The sequence below is a fragment of the Falco cherrug genome, chromosome 3 (genome assembly GCF_023634085.1).
Source record: "Falco cherrug isolate bFalChe1 chromosome 3, bFalChe1.pri, whole genome shotgun sequence".
NCBI classification, from domain to species: domain Eukaryota; kingdom Metazoa; phylum Chordata; class Aves; order Falconiformes; family Falconidae; genus Falco; species Falco cherrug.
The window spans coordinates 51,511,866-51,529,605 of NC_073699.1; the positions used below are offsets into that span (position 1 = coordinate 51,511,866).

Genomic DNA, 17,740 nt, shown 5'->3' on the forward strand with positions numbered 1-17,740 from the left:
CAAAGGTTCAGAGGCTAAGATTTTTTTTGTAAGACAAGAGAAGCTTGTATAGTTGCAAATGAGCCTGAAGTTCTGTAGTCTCTTTAAGGAAAAAAAAAATAATATGGAGTGACAGAGAAATATACATATCCAAGATATTTAAAGGTCATACCCTCAAGTGCTAGAAACTACCAGGAATTTGGTTGTAAGATAAGAATTCTGTTCTCCTTAAACACAGATCAATATATGTATTTTTAAATTTTCTTCCAACCACCACCCTCAAAGCAAAGCCTAAAAAGACACACAAGCATAAACCCAATTATGAATTTACATTCTGAAAAAACACCAAGGTTCATTTAAAGGCATACGCACTCAGCTGTTACGCACATAGCTTACAGCCATCACGTGGGGAAATCTAGGACAACACCAGCTTTTCCCAATACCACCTTCTCCCCTCGACGATACGGAAGACAAGGCTGGCACCGGGCAGCTCCGCAGGGCACACCCAAGGCGGCCGCCCGGCTCACCGCACGGGCCAGGCTTTGCTTCTGAAGACTGACCCGCCATCCCAGCCACAGCTTCAAGGACTAGGAGACCCAGCTACAGCACTTCCCTGTTCATCCCACGACAAGTCTTCCAGCGCAACCTGTCCGCCGCGCCATCTGTACCTGAAGGAAAAAAGCGGGGCGAGCGGCCGCGGGCGGGTGGCAGGGCGGGAACCTGAGGGGCGGCGGCGCCGTGTGGGGTTTGTCAGGGCTGAGACCGTCAAAAGACGAAGTCGGCGGTGGAGGTTTGGTTGCGGCATTTTACTCAGGGGTTTATCGAGTCGTTGCGGTTGGCTTTACTGGGCCTCGCGAAATCTGGTTTTACAGGCGCGGGGGTGCTTGCTTGAAGGAGGAGATGCAGGGAGTGGTGCTACTGCTCGTCAGGGGAGCGAGTGACTTTGTAGGTTTTTCTGGGGCATGTCCTACTGCTGTGCTGTGCTGCCAGGACTCAGGCGCCAGCTCTGCTTCAATCACTCTCAACATGTGCCACAACACCAATTCTACATTGTATTAGTAAAAATATCATAAATTATGTTTTCTTTCACTTCTGATACAGTTCAGCCAAGAGTTCGCTCAGGGTGTACTGTTAAGCCCAAGAGAAAAGTGGAAGAATTGAATCAGAGGATAAAATGGGCTGAAGAACTTGCTGAAGTGGGTGCTGATTTAAACTTAGTGTGGTTTTAATCCAGCTTGGTTGTGACGTTTTTGTGCCATACCTGTGTTCAGAGTACACTGTAAGCAGGTGGCTTTATCAGTGAACACATCTCTTCTAGTGGCACATCTGTTCTAGTTCTAAAATGACTGTACAGTATGGTGGTGTATAAGTACGGAAAAACCCACAACTCCTGAATTTTCATATGGACCTAAGCAATCAGATGCTAAACATACACTGAACTTTAGTGAGTTCTGTGTACCTTAAGCCGCTGGTCCTTGAACACTGCATCCAAGTATATTTTTCAGATCATTCTATATAACCAATTCCTTGGGGTTTTTTACTGGTTGTTTTGTTTGTTTGTTTGCATGAGGTTATTGTTCTTAAAGCTGCTTTTATTATTCTGGAGAAATTCTCATTTAGTGAGTGGATAGCTTTAGTAAATCCACAGGATACAGGAATCTTAATCTTCTTAAATCTTCTAAATTAGGAAAATCTTCATCACTTTCCTCCCTGTTAACTTTTGCACCAAAAGTGAAAGACAGATAAAAATCCAAAAGATAAAGAAATTGTCCTGTGTTTTGTGGAAATCCATGGCTCAGAAGAGCCACTAAAGCAACATGAGGAGCGTACTGTATGTGCTGTTAAGGGATAGCTGATTAGCCAAATGTAACCAGCACACATTGTCTCCTTTGCGGAATTGTAGGGGATGTAGAGAAAATTGGAATTGTTACAGTGGTGATTTAGAAGAAAGGTTGCAGATCCATTGGAATTCAGGTGTAGTCAATCTTACAGCTTCTGTAACAACTTATTATTATTATTAAACTGTTTGGAAGGAGTAGCTGAAGCTGGATAGTATGTAAAATTAATAATACATTTTTTCTGTACTGTCATCTTAGTTCAAGGAGGGCATTGTACATGAGTCCTATGATGTTGAAACTTTTTTGAAACCCCCGTTAGGCTTGTAGAGATGTCAGGTGTTCCAGAAAAATGGAAGTAATTTGTGACGTGTAAGTTGAGTCTAGCCATTTTCCTAGAAGAGAAACCTAAATGCATAATCATATTAATATATGACTTACTATTTCCCCATCTGAAAACAGAATGAAATCTTTGTGAATATGCAATCCTTATGTTAATTTGGATGGAAAATTAAAACTCATGGGTGCTTTTAAAGAAAGGGAACGGTAACTCAGATGTCTTGCTCAGTACTTCAACTTCCCTCTGAAGTTTGAGACGTTACAATTTGAAATCATAATGGTGATTTTGTGTGGTCCAGAGGGAGATCACAGAGAGTAGCATGAAATGCTAGATTGATCTCACTCTGAGTTATCTCCGAGCTCACTGTCTCAGTGCACAGAGAGCATGACATTAACTTAAATGCCAATCTGGTAAATACTCACAAAGAATGTTGTGATTTGTAGTTCTCACAAAAGCAGCATATTTAATATGAATTATTTGGGCTCTTGCAAATTGCTGTTGTGGCTGCTGATGAAGAGGTTATGCAGGATGCCTGGCTAAGCTGTTTCTAACATTGATTCTTTGATCAATGTTACAGAATTTTATACCAATATATTACATCCCGGATGGACTGCACTGATTTTCCTCAAACAAGGTATGTATTACTAATAGTCGCAAATCTTTAGCATTTTTTTGTTTGGTTAGTTATTCTGGGTTTGGGGTTTTTTAACAGGTTTTTGTCCTGTGGTTTGGGTATGAAATGATGAGTGATGGTAAAATGGAGGCAAAACTTTGGGAGCAAACAGTAAAATCTGCATCAACAAATCAAGTTCTATTCCTCTTGTGCCCCTTAAGAACAGAAAGAGTCCTGGGATTCTGGGAAGAAGTTTCTTCTGACTCGTATCTGCTGTATGGCTTCTTATGTGATTTACAGTACATTTTGTGGGGGGTGTGCCTGTTGTTTTGGGTTTGGTTTATTTTTTTTTCTCTAGAGGAGGGTGTTGATTTTTTTGCCGAAATCCGTATTTGTATACTGCTTTTCAGTAAAATTATTTCAGAGCTCCAGAAAACATTTTCTTCAATGCTTTAAATACAAATTTGGATACAGAACTGGAGACATATTTATTTGTTTCATTTTAATGCTAAATCTACCAACTTGAAGGTTAGGCTATTTAAAAGAATGAATTGAATGTACTCTAGCTGTACTTAGGTTGTTTTGCCACTGCTCGATTTATAGTTAGTTCTGGATTTTGTTTTGAGTTTAAGTAAGTTTTCCCCTACTTGCTGTGTTAAAGGCTTAGGACTACCAGTGCTTGGTAACAAATTAAGAAGTTTCATAGACAGCAGAACTTGCCAGTTTGTGTGCAGATGTAAGCCTGCTTGGGGTTCTCCTTAATTAAGAGATGTAGATGTGCTTTACCGTTCAAAAACCGGTGTGATGAAACCCTGTTCTGCCTGGGCTGTGTTCATACAAGCCTAATATAAACACAATTAGAAGGGGTCTGGTTTTTTGTTTGTTTTACAACATAGGTGTTTTTAAGACTTAGGTGATCTTTTATTCAGAAGGAATACTAAGGAAAATTTCAGAGAAACCAAACAGAAGTGAAAAACTGTAAGGATTACAGTTGTTTGGTTTTGGTTTTTTGGTTTGTTTTTTTTTTTTTTTTTAGGTCACCTATTTTTGTCAGTCGTACAGAGAACAGAAGGCCTTATGGCAAAAACAAAGTAAAATACTGAGTGGAATTTTTAGTAATCAGGACAACTTATTTAAAGATAGTTTTTATCTGTAGTGTACTGAAATGTATAGTGTCACAACTGTGGCATAACTCTGAGTCACTTCTGAAAGTAGGATTTAGTCACTCGTACTCTGGAATGTTTTCATTATAACCAAGTGCTGGGTTTCACATTACTGTATTACTAAGCAAAGGAACTTCTGGACATTTCAGAGCTCTGGATTCAAAAATATGACGGGTCACGTGAAAACATCCCAGAGCATAAGTAGCAGAAAGCTTGCTTGCTTTGCCAGAAATATGGAGTAGTGGGGCTTTCAGTCACCAGTTGCTTAAATATCTGTAGTATCTGCAGAGTAATTCCAGCTGTAAGAACTTAAATTATCTTCTACAAATTAATTTCAGATGCTTCTTTCTGCATTGATTAGGTTTTAATAGGAGAGGGAGAAATATTTTTTTTCCCCAAAGCTGGCTGTTTCAGTTAAGAGTGAGGGAGAAGGTAACAAGATGCTGAGGTTTGTTAATGGAAGAGTGCGTACAGGACTTCAGGTACATGGATTTGGGGTTAGACCAGTGGGCCTCATCAGGTAGTAGTGGAACTGACATCTTGGACGCTGCAGCAGTATTTGATAATTTCAGAAAGTGAGGTTAGCATTAGTGATTTGTAATTAATGAGATTGCTAGCTTGTGAATTCTATTTCTTTCTCTGGTCAGTGATAATTAGCGTCTTGCTGTTGCTCCTTCACCTGTCTCATTCTGCCTTCTCTAGCAAATTCTGCTTTCTATTCCTTTTGTTATGATAATTGGTTTACTATTCCTAAAATAATAATGTTCCCAGAATACCTTTGAATAAAAAAAGCTCCGTGTTTGTCTTCAACTGCTGCTGTTATTCTAGCTTGAAAGTCAATTTGCAAACTGCAGATCTACCTGGGCTTCCCTTAGTTGAGCACATTTTCTGTGCTGTCTTTAGAAGCACTGCAAATTCTGAGCCATCTGGTGATGTGAAGTTTCTAAAATCTGTTGTCAGTGTTTTAAGAGTTCAATGTGTATGGTATTCAAAAATTACTGATGCCATGATGAGCAAAGGAAAAAGAAGAAGGAAGGTACTTGTATTGCTAAAGAATGATCTGGGTTGCTTGAACAAGAAAGCCAAAGGTTCAGAAAAAAACCCTGTCATTCAGAATTTGTCTTGTGGTGAATGGAACTTGCAAGAAAACTAACGAGAGAATAGTGTTGCATTAGAAAGCCAGAAGTATCTTCACAGAGCATCCCCATCCTTTCCACAGTAAAAACTTTCTTAAGAGTAAAACCACTCATATATGTACAAATGTAAACTTGAGATGTTTTCCTTTAAATGTTTTTCTGCTAGCACCTTTCTTTCCACCCTTTTTGAGATTCTTCTAGTCCTAATGCCACAGTACCATGTTCTCTGGGATCTTCTGGAGCCAAAAAAAGAAAACAAAGTTTGGGTAATGCATTTGGAAGTCAGATCTAAGTTGGAAGAGCACAATGGCTAGGAGCTTAATTGTCAGAGTTGAACCGGTGAGAGTCTGGAGGAAATGCCATAGAAGTAGTTGTTTCTGTGTTAAAGTCAGGATGGTGAAATATTTTTAAAGCATGATTACATATAGGTTGACTTGGAGGGATTTGATACTCTCATAAAATTCAGTTGTCTCTGAATCTGTAACTTTTGGTTATGGCTAAGTACTGAGTTGCTGACTCCAGAGAACTTCTGGAGACATTGTTGAATTATATATGGCATGGCACGAGCTGTATGTGCAGAGGATGACTTAAGATGTATTCTTTAAATATTTGTCTCAGCAAAATTTTCTAAAATTTGAGACTGATTTATTTTATGGGCACAAATATAATCCCAGTGATTAAAAAATCAAATACGTATTATTCAGGTATTAACTTGGATGTCCTGCAAAGGCTGGAGTTTGGTGATTGTATGTTCTGAAATCACTTGAGTCCTTGGAGTGGAAAGAATTGAAAGATCTTTTTTATATCAGTGTGATTCATGTGTCTTAAAGGATCTTGGGTCAATCAAGAAAGAAACTGTAAAAGAGTTGTTTCTAGAGTTATTTAATAAATTTAATTTCAGATAGTAATTTTTCCAGAAAGGCAAAGATGTACTACATTTATAATATTAAATAGAAGTTCACAATTCTCTCTCACCACCTTTTTTTAGAACCAAAGCAAAAGAAAGGCTCAGACTATTACAAAATTTCTGAAGGGTTCACTCAAATTCCCCTTCCTCTTTTTATAGGGAAAAGAAACATAATTTCCAAAGGTTCCTTTTCTTAGGGTTTTAACAAAGTCAGTTGGATGTCTTTCCATTACTGCCTGCTATTTGTTTTTTTTAACCATTTCAGTATTATTTCCTCACTAATGAACAGCTGACCACTGATTATTAACATACACAAGCTATGATTATTTCCACCACTCTCAATCAGCAGGGATTTGTGCAAATCTGTATATTAAATGACAGTATATAGAGGCTGAGGAAGTAAGAAGCTGAAAACACATGAAGTGTGTAGATATGTGATTGTTGCGATACCTCAGTCACATTAGGTCGACAAATCTGCATGTTCCAGTTCTGGCAAAGTAGATCTATTTTGCCTGCTTTATTTCTGTTTTAAGGTAGTGTGAGATCATAAAGAGTTGCTCCCCCCACCCCCCCACCCTGTTTCTCTCTACATGCCACTTTCAAAAGGAGAAAACATAACTTCAAATAACAGGGAACATTGGTGACCCTACTTTTTTTTGTGGTTTATGACTCTGATCTAGCAGAGCTGAAACTAAACCACTGAGCAGCGTTTCCACTGCTGTTCCACTACAGCCATGGGGTTTTTACAGTTTAATTATGTATTCTTGATTTTTTTAATATGTATCTGTGATTGTGTATGCCTATCTGGTAATACAGTCACACCTTAAAAATTCCTGAGAGATGTAAATAAATAATGTGAACTATTACTTTGTTTCCCAGCGTTCCATTTGCCTGGGTGCTTTTCTTTTTCCCAGTCTTGTAACTTGGGCACAGACTTGGTTGCCACAAAAGAAAGAGCTGGAAGAACTCTACCTATTCTGTCACACCTATTATAATGTAAAATGTGGAAATGGGTAAAGTCATTTAGCTGATTCTTTTCCACCTAGGGATTACAAATAGGAAAAATCTGTTTTAGAAAAAGACAATCCCTAAATATATCCATATTCCTATAAACAGTCATAATTGTTTGGTGTGAACGTAAAAATGCAGTTGCTTGGAAACACAGACCTTCTGTTATCCAGATGTAGCTCTGCTGAATAAAAGACGTGTAGGACACCAACGCTCCAGATTTCGTGTTATGCAAGATACCCACTAAAGCTGTCAAAAGCAGTGTTTTAAGAAAGACCTAATTGTTTCTGCATTTCACTGGGAATTGTGTTCTGTTATTGACTACCAGTAACTTCAACAGGGGATTAGAACTCAATCGGTGGGCTCTAACTATCCAGCTACTGTGTTTTTGTCCGGGGGTGGTGGGGGGGAAATTTTGTTTATACTGGAAACAGCAGATGAAATTGAAACCCAATGTTGTAGAAGTGTCTGTCAGTGAGCAACATGAAAGTAGGAAGGTAGGTAAACAGAACCGGGCGCCAGGGCAAGGGGAATTAGCTCAAATGGTAGAGCGCTCGCTTAGCATGCGAGAGGTAGCGGGATCGATGCCCGCATTCTCCATTTGTTACTTGCAAGAGTTGCTTTTTATCACTACGGTAAGCAATACTTTTTTTCAGTTACCAGTTGTAATTTTTTTCCTGTTTTGAAAAAGAGAGACTTGTAAATTTCTATTTTGTCTAAAATTAGGGTAACTGTGTGCACCAAAAAGAAATAAATACCTCTTAATGGCTTTTGTTCCTGTTAATGGGTAATTGACAGATGCTGCCATTTCTTCTGGATTTTGGCTGTGATACAGATTTAGTTCCCTGTTTACACTACCTTATATTGTGGGGCTATTTTAATTTTAATCTTTACAAAACTGCTACAGAAAAATGTCTCTAAAATGAATTTTAAGAAGCACGTGCACAATATGCACGATTTAAGTTGTTAATGTTGATCAAAGATGAGTTTGTGCTTTTTTTTAAGTGCTGCTTATTTTCTTATAATGGGTTGAGGAAGAAATTGAGTGAAATTGTGAGAGACTGAGTGTCACTTGCAGCTCAGATTAGGAACAAGCGTGTTGTGCCCATCCTAGCTACAACAGGTGCAAGGTAGCTGAAGAGACTAATTCTGTGGTAAGCTGATGATTATGTAGACAGCCACATGCTTCTACGTTTTCTTACAGACAATTTCACTAACTTTTCATATAATGAGAAACCATGCTCACACCAAAAGTGAACGCACTTGTAAGGAACAGAAGCATATTTTATTTCCTGTATTACCGAATGCTTTTGTGAAGGAACTGTTTTTCAGAGAGTTCATAAGTATTTCGGAGTCTGCTTTCCTGTTTTATTTGCTGTAAGAAATGGTATGTGTTAGTAGCTACGCTTTTTCTTTCACAAACCAGTATGAAAATGTTGTCCTACCATAAGTACTCAGTCTCTCAAAACACTGGAGAATGCGGGCATCGATCCCGCTACCTCTCGCATGCTAAGCGAGCGCTCTACCATTTGAGCTAATTCCCCTTGCTTAAGAGCGCCAGGGGCGGACTTACTTCTGCTGAATCATAGCTTGGCTGCTTTAGAATTATTTTTGAGTCTGTCTGCCTATTTAGCAAGACCGAATCATCGTGGCATTTATTTGGAAAGCCTGGTAGCTTAAAAATCAGAATACTCAGTTGACATATGAGAAGCATACTGATGCATTTTCTGCTGTGTGACTCTGATAATACCTTCCTTCCTCTGCTGTTTATTCAGGAGGGGGAGAGAGCTATTTTTTTTACCTCTGTTACAATGTGTGTACCAAAAGACTTGTAAATCTAGAAAGTATACTGCCAGAAGTCATTGAAGGGTAATGAGATTTTACTTTTCCTTGTTTGTCAAGTCTTTTTATTTTCTTTTCCAGCTTTATTTTCTAATTACCTTTATATAAATTATAAATACAATGGTTTAGCAGTTCATGTTTATCATAGTTTGTGGAAAGTATTCATTTATATCCTACCAAATTATATTCTAGGTATTTCTACTTTTTTGTATTGACTTTGTTGTTTCAGTTAAAATAGTACTGCATCTTAAATATATGGGGTTACTAAAAATATTTCAGAAATTAAAAAATACAAGTGTAGTCATACTGACTTTGCAGTAAGAATCAATTCCCAGGTTATTAAATCAAGGAATGCTTTCTGGATTTGAAGAAAGAAAATGGAGTTTACAGTGAGCATGGTCACACTGATACACTATACACAACAAAGGCAATGAAAATTATGTAATAAAAAGATTTCTCACTTGCTGTTTAAATGCAGAAAAGTAAGTTCTGCTAGCAAAGTAAACTGTGCAGCACACACACACAATACATGTGCTAGCGGTGTTCCCTAATGGATTTAGCTTCCTGGATCACAGCATACAGTCAAAAGAAAATAAATTATGAAATTAAGCATCAGATAGTTACAACTTGTCTAAAGTAAGGTAGTACTTTAAATCTATCACAATCCAGATTCAGGCCAAGATGTGGAACTAAAACCACAGTATCACTGCAAATGTTCTAGAATGTAAATAGTCTCCTGCCTTACCTCAGTCTCTGCACAACAATAAATAAAAAGTTGTTCTTGCCATTTCTTGCACTATATTGTAATTGACTTTGTCTGCCTCACTGGAGTAAACTTGAGGGGGAAAACATATGCAAAAGTGTTTTCAGTCCTTCTCACAGGCACATATCTCAGGCTTAATGATGGCGCAATGCACATCTGCAGCTGGGATCTCTCCCATATCATGTTTCACAAGGTTCAGCTCTATGTACAGTTTCTTTATCTACTCTGTGCAGTCTGATTCAGTATGAAAATGGCGGTTTACTTCTCCCTGGTTTTCATGCCCAAATCGCACTCTGCTGCCCTTGAAAAGGCCTAAGGCTTGGACAGGTCAGCTCACGGAAAAACAGTTTATTTGATGCCAAAGTTAGATAAGGGTAAGGAAAGACCTCTGCAATAGTACTATTTTCAGTGATTAAAATATGTATTTCATATAATTGACAACCCATTATTTTGTGATCTTGAATTTGTTGAGATTGCTAATTTTTTTTCTAAGATGATGAGTAAAACTTTAATTTTTCCAGTTGGTTGAGAGAACTCCCTTACCTGCATGGCTGAAAATAACTTGACCTTCTTAGTCCCATTTTTAGCTTTCTCAAGGTTATTTCAGCTGTGAAGGCTTTTGTGTCTGCATAGTTTCATTTAACACAGATCACTTTGATGCATCTCTTTGACAACACTAATGTAAACTGATGCGAGCAAACTTAATGAGGTTTGACTTTTACTTTCTACATGGTCTTCTTAGGAGATGTCAGGGAAGATGCGAGTTTTGTATTATCTTCAAGCTGCTCCACTGTGTTTCTCTGTTGTGACTTTCCTCAACACAGAAGAAGCAACCGCTCTCTTCAAAGAAGGTGAGTTGGGTGGCACTGAAAGGCTGCAGGTTGTGAGTTTGTCATGCAAATTAGCATGAAGCATCTTACCACATTACTTGGGGACTTTGTCATCTTGGACAAAAAAATATACAAGTTCAAGGTCAAATGGTCATGAGTGCTCTGAACACTTGCCCTGGGGTTACTACCCATGATAAGGGAGCAGTCGGTAAAGGGAAGGAGTTTGCATTTGTGGTTAGTAAAATCTATGGTTATGGGATAAACCAGTGTACTGTGGGAGGAATTAGCTCAAACGGTACAGTACTTGCTTTGCATGTGACAGGTAGTGGGAATGATGCCTGCATTCTCCAACTTTGTGTTTTGTGGTGGGAGAAAAACAAGTTAACCACAAAGATGTTTTCATGTATTGAATTGGAATTTTGAAGTAAAATAAGCTCTTATTTTTTAGATGTACATGGTTTATTTCTTAAACGCTGCGATATGTTTGACTAGAATAAATTAGAATAATTAACTTGTATTTAGAATAAAAATAAATAGAAAATTACTTTTATGGGGAGAAACCCAAATGCCAGAATGTGCTTCCTCTCATGAATTGCAAGTAATAAACTTTTAAAAAATTATTTTATACACCTGGAAAACACGTCTTTTCTGGATTGTCTTGTTTCTTACTGCTTCATTTGGAAATGCTAAATGAAATTCTAAAAAATTGTCACCTGTTTTGAAATCAAAGTGGAATTTTCATCTGTGACTAGAGAAACCAGAGCAAGAGAGAAAACTCTTTATTACATGCATAGAACTGCAACTTTAAATACACCCTGAAGATCACAGTTTTATGTTTCCTACTAACATTGACCACCAAGGGGAATTAGCTCAAATGGTAGAGCGCTCGCTTAGCATGCGAGAGGTAGCGGGATCGATGCCCGCATTCTCCAGTGTTTTCTTCAACAGCAGTTGTTATACTGAGAAGTAAAAACTACCGAAACAAAATACGTAATTATTCTGGTAAACTGTCAGTTTTGTTTTAATTGGGGTAAAACCGGTATTTTTTTCCTTCTTCCCTTCCTTCCTCTGCTTGCTGTACTACTAAAATCAGGCTTACATAACCACATATATCAGTCCTCTGTCGTAACTGTTGACTCTTCCTGGCCAGTTTAAGCCAAATTTCTCAGAAACAGAATTCTGTCATACAATGTTTTCCCATGCTTTATGAAAAATAATGGATGAATGATGGTTAGATACCTGAATCAGCGTGTCTTTTGGATCAGACAGTGGAAAACAGCAGTTTAGGAATGCTTGCTCTTCCCTAGCTACTCCTTGTAGTCCCTGTCCAGATATACAGGATTTTCTTTCCATTTACAGTCTTTGTGAAGCTGTAGTATGATCTGGATTGGTCAATTCAAGTGTAAGGGTAAAAGTTGTCACCTCTTTTCCCCCCAGGTCCGTCTCCTAGAAAGCACACTACAGCAAATGTATCTTTTAGCAATGACCTGTGTGCAGGTTATAATTGTGCTCTTTAGCCTTCTTGCTTCCACTTTCACAGAGCTGCTTTTAAGAGGCTAATGTTTGCCATACTTGTGTTAGAACTTCAGAGATAACCTCGACCATCTAACTGATTCACTGACTTCCCCTAACACCTTACTGTTTTCTTCTGATCCTTCTCCAGATGTTGTGTGTTTCTTCATAGTGCACTTGCCCCTGACCCTTCTAGAAGCAACTGCAAGCTGCACAGCAAGTGCAGCTTTTTAGGTCTTAGTGACCAGTGCTGCTAAATCTGTTCTGAGTGTTAACTAAGCACTTTACAGTGTGCAAAAAGGCCTACTTATTTCCTTACATCTCCTGTCTGTTCATGGCTGATGAAGAAAACGTGCATGGAACTAGCAAAAGACTGTTATTATTCCAGTTTTTGGCATGTCTCCCTTATACTTTGGAGGCTGAAAACTTAACCTTCCCCTTGAACTCTTGGGCACACCTAAAAAAGCGGTACCAGTCTGGTGACTATTTTCAGTATGATTAGTAGACAGAAGATGCCTAGAATGATCATACGAAATGCCATCATTCTGGCAACGGTCTGGGACACACTCATAGCTACAGTGTACAGGCTTATTTTCAGCAGGGTTGTTCTCAGCACACATCGTGTTGACACTGGGTTCTTGTCCTACCAACATCCTTTAGTAAACCTGCCTTGTATAAAATGATTTCTGATCATTATCTTTGATACGCCATTTCTTATCAACGGTTGTAAGAAGCGTGGACGAAGATAACTTGTGCACCCATATCTCAGGAATATCTAATGATAAACCTTTTCAGAGAAGGAATACCTTTCCTTCTTTTAGGATGACCACTGAGTATTCCAAGATCTCTTCCATTAAGAGAATAGATTGATTTATTGTTTTTCCCTCTTACTCTTCATGAAGTGAGGGCGGAGTACATAGTTTGGAATATCTCTCAGTAACATCCATCTTCAAGTTTGCCAAAAGGGCTATGCAAGGATTCTAACCTGCTTGTTGCACTTTAGAATGGAGTACATAAAGCAGTTGTGCTGCTTTGTACAGCTAAGGGAGATCTACACAGCATTGTATTTTTCTATTAAAAAATAACCAGTACCAGACACTTGGGAACATTATTGCTTATTCCACAGGAAATAGCTTACCTGTTGGGGTCATTCTCACATGTACAGTTAAAACAGCGTTAAGTCTGCTTTAGCTTCCTGATCCTGGGAGTGCTTTTTTCAATAATTGAGAGGAAGCTGAGATCAATAAGGAAATATTTAGATGGATTTCTACAGCTAGCCCCTGTATTGCTTAGAACCTGAATCAGGCCCATAACGATGTTTACTTTGTATTTGTTTATATTGATTTCAGTTTGGTAGGAGTGTTTATCCATCATGCAGATTCTGTGAGAGACTACTAATAAGGGTCAGAGAGGCAATTATTTTTTAAAAGTGACAGGAACCATGTGATCTGGGTACGTAAGTGTTACACAGCGATGGAACTGGCAACCAAGCAGATGTTGCCAAGACTGTTTAAAAAGATACTGCAATGAAAGGCCCAACTAATGAAAAAAATTCTGCCTATATAATGTCCTTTAGCTTCATTGTTACTGAGTATCAGCTTAAGAGCCTAATGGCTGTTCTTTGCATGCCAAAATATAGGCTAAGAACTAGCTGGATGATGGAGGTGCCTCCCCTTTCTTCACCTTCCCACCCACATGTACATGTACTGAGCAGAGGTAACATACTACAGGCCTAAAACTGAAATAAAGTCATAAATACCAGTGCAGGTACCCCCCTAGCCTTAATATATTGTTGGAGGTTGAAAGCTCAGCTCACTCAATGGACATTTTGTGCCTGAATAGATAGGTTCAGTTCTTTCTGGCTTTAAATTGTAGATGTAGTAACGTGCAGTTATGTCCTGAAATCATATTTGCATTCTCCAGGTTGAAGTCTGGATCTGGTGCTGCTGGAAAAGATTGGCAACTGGAAAGTGCTCCTGATGAAGAACTAGAACCTGGAAGGAAATCTTCCCTGGCTCCCAATTCAGTAAGCTTGAGCCAACCTTTTCCTCATTGGGTGAGAAATGCGAACTCTGAGGGGTCTGTTGTGGTTACTACTTTTGGGACGGGAAGGAAATGACACTTCAGTACTACAGCACTAGGCAGCATGAAAGACTATGACAAGAAAAAGCAATTGTAAGAACAGCCACTTCATCAGCTTTTTTTTGTGTGTGTGTTTCTGAGGTGTTCAAATTGGAAACTTTATACTTAATTAAGAAAGTGGTTCCACTTTTCTAATGCAAATCCAAAGATGCAAAGAAAAGCAATCCAAACCTCTTACCCTAGCTAGTAGAGAGGTGGGACGTGATAAGGAGTCATTGAACCAACCAAATCAATGTCTCCTCTGCTATCAAAATGTAGGGCGCAGAGAGAATGCTTTTGGGATTTACAAGTAATTATATAAATATAATTAGGTCTTCTGCTCAGATTTTGTGAACTACTATTTCTCATAGTAGCAAATACAATGCTTTCGTTTTCCTTATCAGTTTGGAGTCCAAAGATGCCAATCAGAAGGGAAGTCTGGTTGTGCTTGTACAGACAAACTGTACTCTCATAACCTTACAACCCACAACTAACTAGCATTTTGGTTTTGAGCATTAAATAATTCCAGCTGATGCAAGACTGTCTGTAAATGTTCTTGTAAGGTGGCAATGCAAACTGAGAATTGGATGACAGCCTCCATACTGGCTGCCAGTTTACCTCACAAATGATTAATTCCATGCTTTTAAAGTCAACTATGCATGTATTTTTACACTACGTGTGGTCTTGCAGACTCAGAATAAAAATGCAAAATGCTTACTATCTTCAGTCCATATTGCTGTATCCAGATGGCAAGTTACGTAGCAACTCTCATTATGAAATTAGATAAATACAGTGCAAAAGTGAGATAGAATCACTTCCCTGACCAGCTATTTGATATGCAGTCTTCAGTGCACTTTCTTCTTTCCTGAGATAATCCTGAAGTCCTAGGGCATTCTAGGAAGATAGAACTGTAATTCCAGAGTGACTACCAAACATAAGACTTAAGTTTGATGAGGTTGACTAGAACATAGTCTTGAGTACATTATCTCAGTTATGATGGGCATGGGATAAACTTGACAGATGTTTCTCACTTAGGAGTTTACATCTGTTCCTACTGAAGCACCTAACAAAACCAGGGATGACTAGGATCAAGACACTTTCCTTCCTATCAAATCTGTGTTTGCAGATGAGTGCCAGCTTTGAAACCAGTAACAAACGAAGTTTTTCCCATTTATCTTGTATAACTTCCCCACCTACCTCAAGTAACCATTGATTGCATTCTATGCTGGAAAATAGAAGGCTACCATTCTATTTCACTTGACCAACAACTTTTCTTTATAGCATTAGACAAGATAGCAGATCATTTCAACTATGGTCTCTCGAAGTGACTTACTAGAAATATAATTTCTGCCAATAGGCTTGTAACTATTTTTTTTAATGCATTTTGTAGAATATATATGAGACTTTCAAAGAATAGAAGAATGTCAAGTTTCTGGCAGGAGTGCTTTTCCTTGGTTGCATATTTCAGTCCTTAAACTGAGTTTTTACAATAAGCTTAATTATAACTACTAACAGCATCGAGTAAATAGAGCAGTAAATTATGATACAGAGTTTGAGGCTATTGCAGAGTAAGGAAAAATAGCCTCAATTCAAGTAGATTACTTCTCCTTTTGCTTTGTATGCATTTCAAATTATCATACGGATGGTTAAAATGGTTTAATCAGGTGGTGCTTTTTTAAACCAAAACACAGTTTATAAGCATCTCCACTCTATCTGCCTAATTGCAGAGTGGCATTTGCAGTCCTTGCTTATTTAAAAAACAAAAAACCCACTACAGACTAAAAACAAATAATCTCAATCAACTACTACATACAGGCTTTAAGAGCCACCTAGTGGGATTGTTCTGCAAGTAACCCTGTAAAAACAAGTAATTCCTAATAAGCATTTTACTTCAAAAAAAAAACATGAACAAAAAAACCCCCCAAAGAACTAGAAGATGGTGAATTAAGAGTTACCTTAAATCAAAATGGAGCTGAAATCAGTTTTACACACAAAACTTTCTTCCACTTCCTAGAACACTTGATTTTGTGGCTATGCAATTCAATATGCATTTAGAATTTGCAAGTAGATGAACAGCCCAATTTCTGTTTTACATTAATAGTTTCCATACGGACAGCCAGTTTTAATTTGAGGAATTTTGCTGCTGCAGCCAGATGTGTCACTATTTGAATGTCTTTTTTTAAAACACCAAATCAACTTTCTTAAAAACATAATTAAGAAACTTTCTTGGTGCTGTTTTGTCTGACAAGAGGAGGTACCAAGTAGTTAGGAAGGGTAGTCTTGTTATAGCTATGAGAGCAGAAAAACAGCAGAGAGAAAGGTTTGTGAACTGAGGTAGTACCTTAAGGACCAAGCAGTGTAAATGGGAAAAGTATGCAAGTGATACTTCAAAAAGTAAAAAGCTTAGAACTGTATCAGTCTCATATAAAAGGCACAGTAACTATGAAATAAAGGTATGTTACGGTGGGGAAGGAAAGAAGAGGTCATGAGACGGTTGTTTTCTGAACAAAATATGTAACTAAATAACATGGCAGAGAGGAAAATAAGATCCTGTAAGACAAGTGCCACTACAGAATCTATGATACCAGTATTTAAGGGAGTTTGGAATTTTATTTTGCAGACTTCTTTTGAAAAAGGAGAAGTGCCAAGCTCCTGACATCTCAGCTTACCTGTATCTAACTTTCAAACCTTGAGTCATGGAACCTCGACTGCCTCTACAGAAAAGCACAACATGAACTACATCTTTCCAGTCCAAGAAGCCAAGAAGATGAGGCAACAGTGACTTGTTAACTAATAAACCTGGGGAGAGATGGCTGTGGCTTAACTGATCCTTCCAACATACACTGTATTTTTAACTTTAGCATAGACCGAAGAAGTACAACTACAGTTAAGCAGTATCTTGCTCATATAATGAACCAGTAGCAAGAAAAACTAGGTTTTAAGTTGGCTCCTTTTCACATGGGGGAAATTTGTTTCCCTTCTGTTGGAAGCAGTGGCACAGAATATAGAAGCACTTAATTCAGCTTAAAAGGGCTATGTGAGCCATTGAGATCAGCCTGCTGCTGTCTGTACCAAAGTTAACTGGGCAACTCTTCTGCTAGCTCAGCTGTGAAAACAAGAGCAGCTATTGACATGCAATGGCTGACAGCATCTACCCTGGCTAAAACGTGGGAAGATTCTCTAGTCATGCACTACTAGACCTTGTTCTTTCAGGACAGATTATATGACATTATACCGAAGGTGGTGGGTATCTTGATTTATCCAGTCGTGCTTAAAATTGCAGTAAGAGATTCTGCTTAAAACCAAATTTAGCTGCCTTTCTTAAATTAAGGATACTACCAAAGTACACTCACATTAAAGAAAAAAAAATAAAATCCCCAAGGCTCCTTTCATGCTCTCACAAAGAACTTCCTAAAAAGCACAGAATTCTATATTGAGAAGTGCTCAGCACAGAATACGCTTATTTTTCCTTGAAATGAATGCTAAAAAGCCTTTTTAAGTCAAATAACTTTATTTCAGATTACAATAATACTACTACTAAAATTGCATTTCCTAAAAAGTATTTTAAGATGAATTTTTACAATTCAATTTGAAAAGCATAAAACATTGTTAACGTGTCCTACAAAAACTCATAAAAACACAACACTTGACATAGGAGTAATTACATTTAGCTACAATGTAAATAGCATTA

General features: G+C 38.1%; 3 non-coding genes across 3 annotated transcripts; 2 read left to right on the plus strand and 1 right to left on the minus strand.

The window, feature by feature from the left end:
• Nucleotides 1-7,508: 7,508 nt before the first annotated feature.
• Nucleotides 7,509-7,581, plus strand: TRNAA-AGC (transfer RNA alanine (anticodon AGC)). The gene has a single exon. It is a non-coding gene; the product is annotated as a tRNA-Ala (tRNA).
• An 871-nt stretch (nt 7,582-8,452) lies between these two features.
• On the minus strand, nt 8,453-8,525 carry TRNAA-AGC (transfer RNA alanine (anticodon AGC)). Its single transcript has one exon. It is a non-coding gene; the product is annotated as a tRNA-Ala (tRNA).
• Nucleotides 8,526-11,275: 2,750 nt separating this feature from the next.
• Nucleotides 11,276-11,348, plus strand: TRNAA-AGC (transfer RNA alanine (anticodon AGC)). Its single transcript has one exon. It is a non-coding gene; the product is annotated as a tRNA-Ala (tRNA).
• The last annotated feature ends 6,392 nt before the right edge of the window (nt 11,349-17,740 follow it).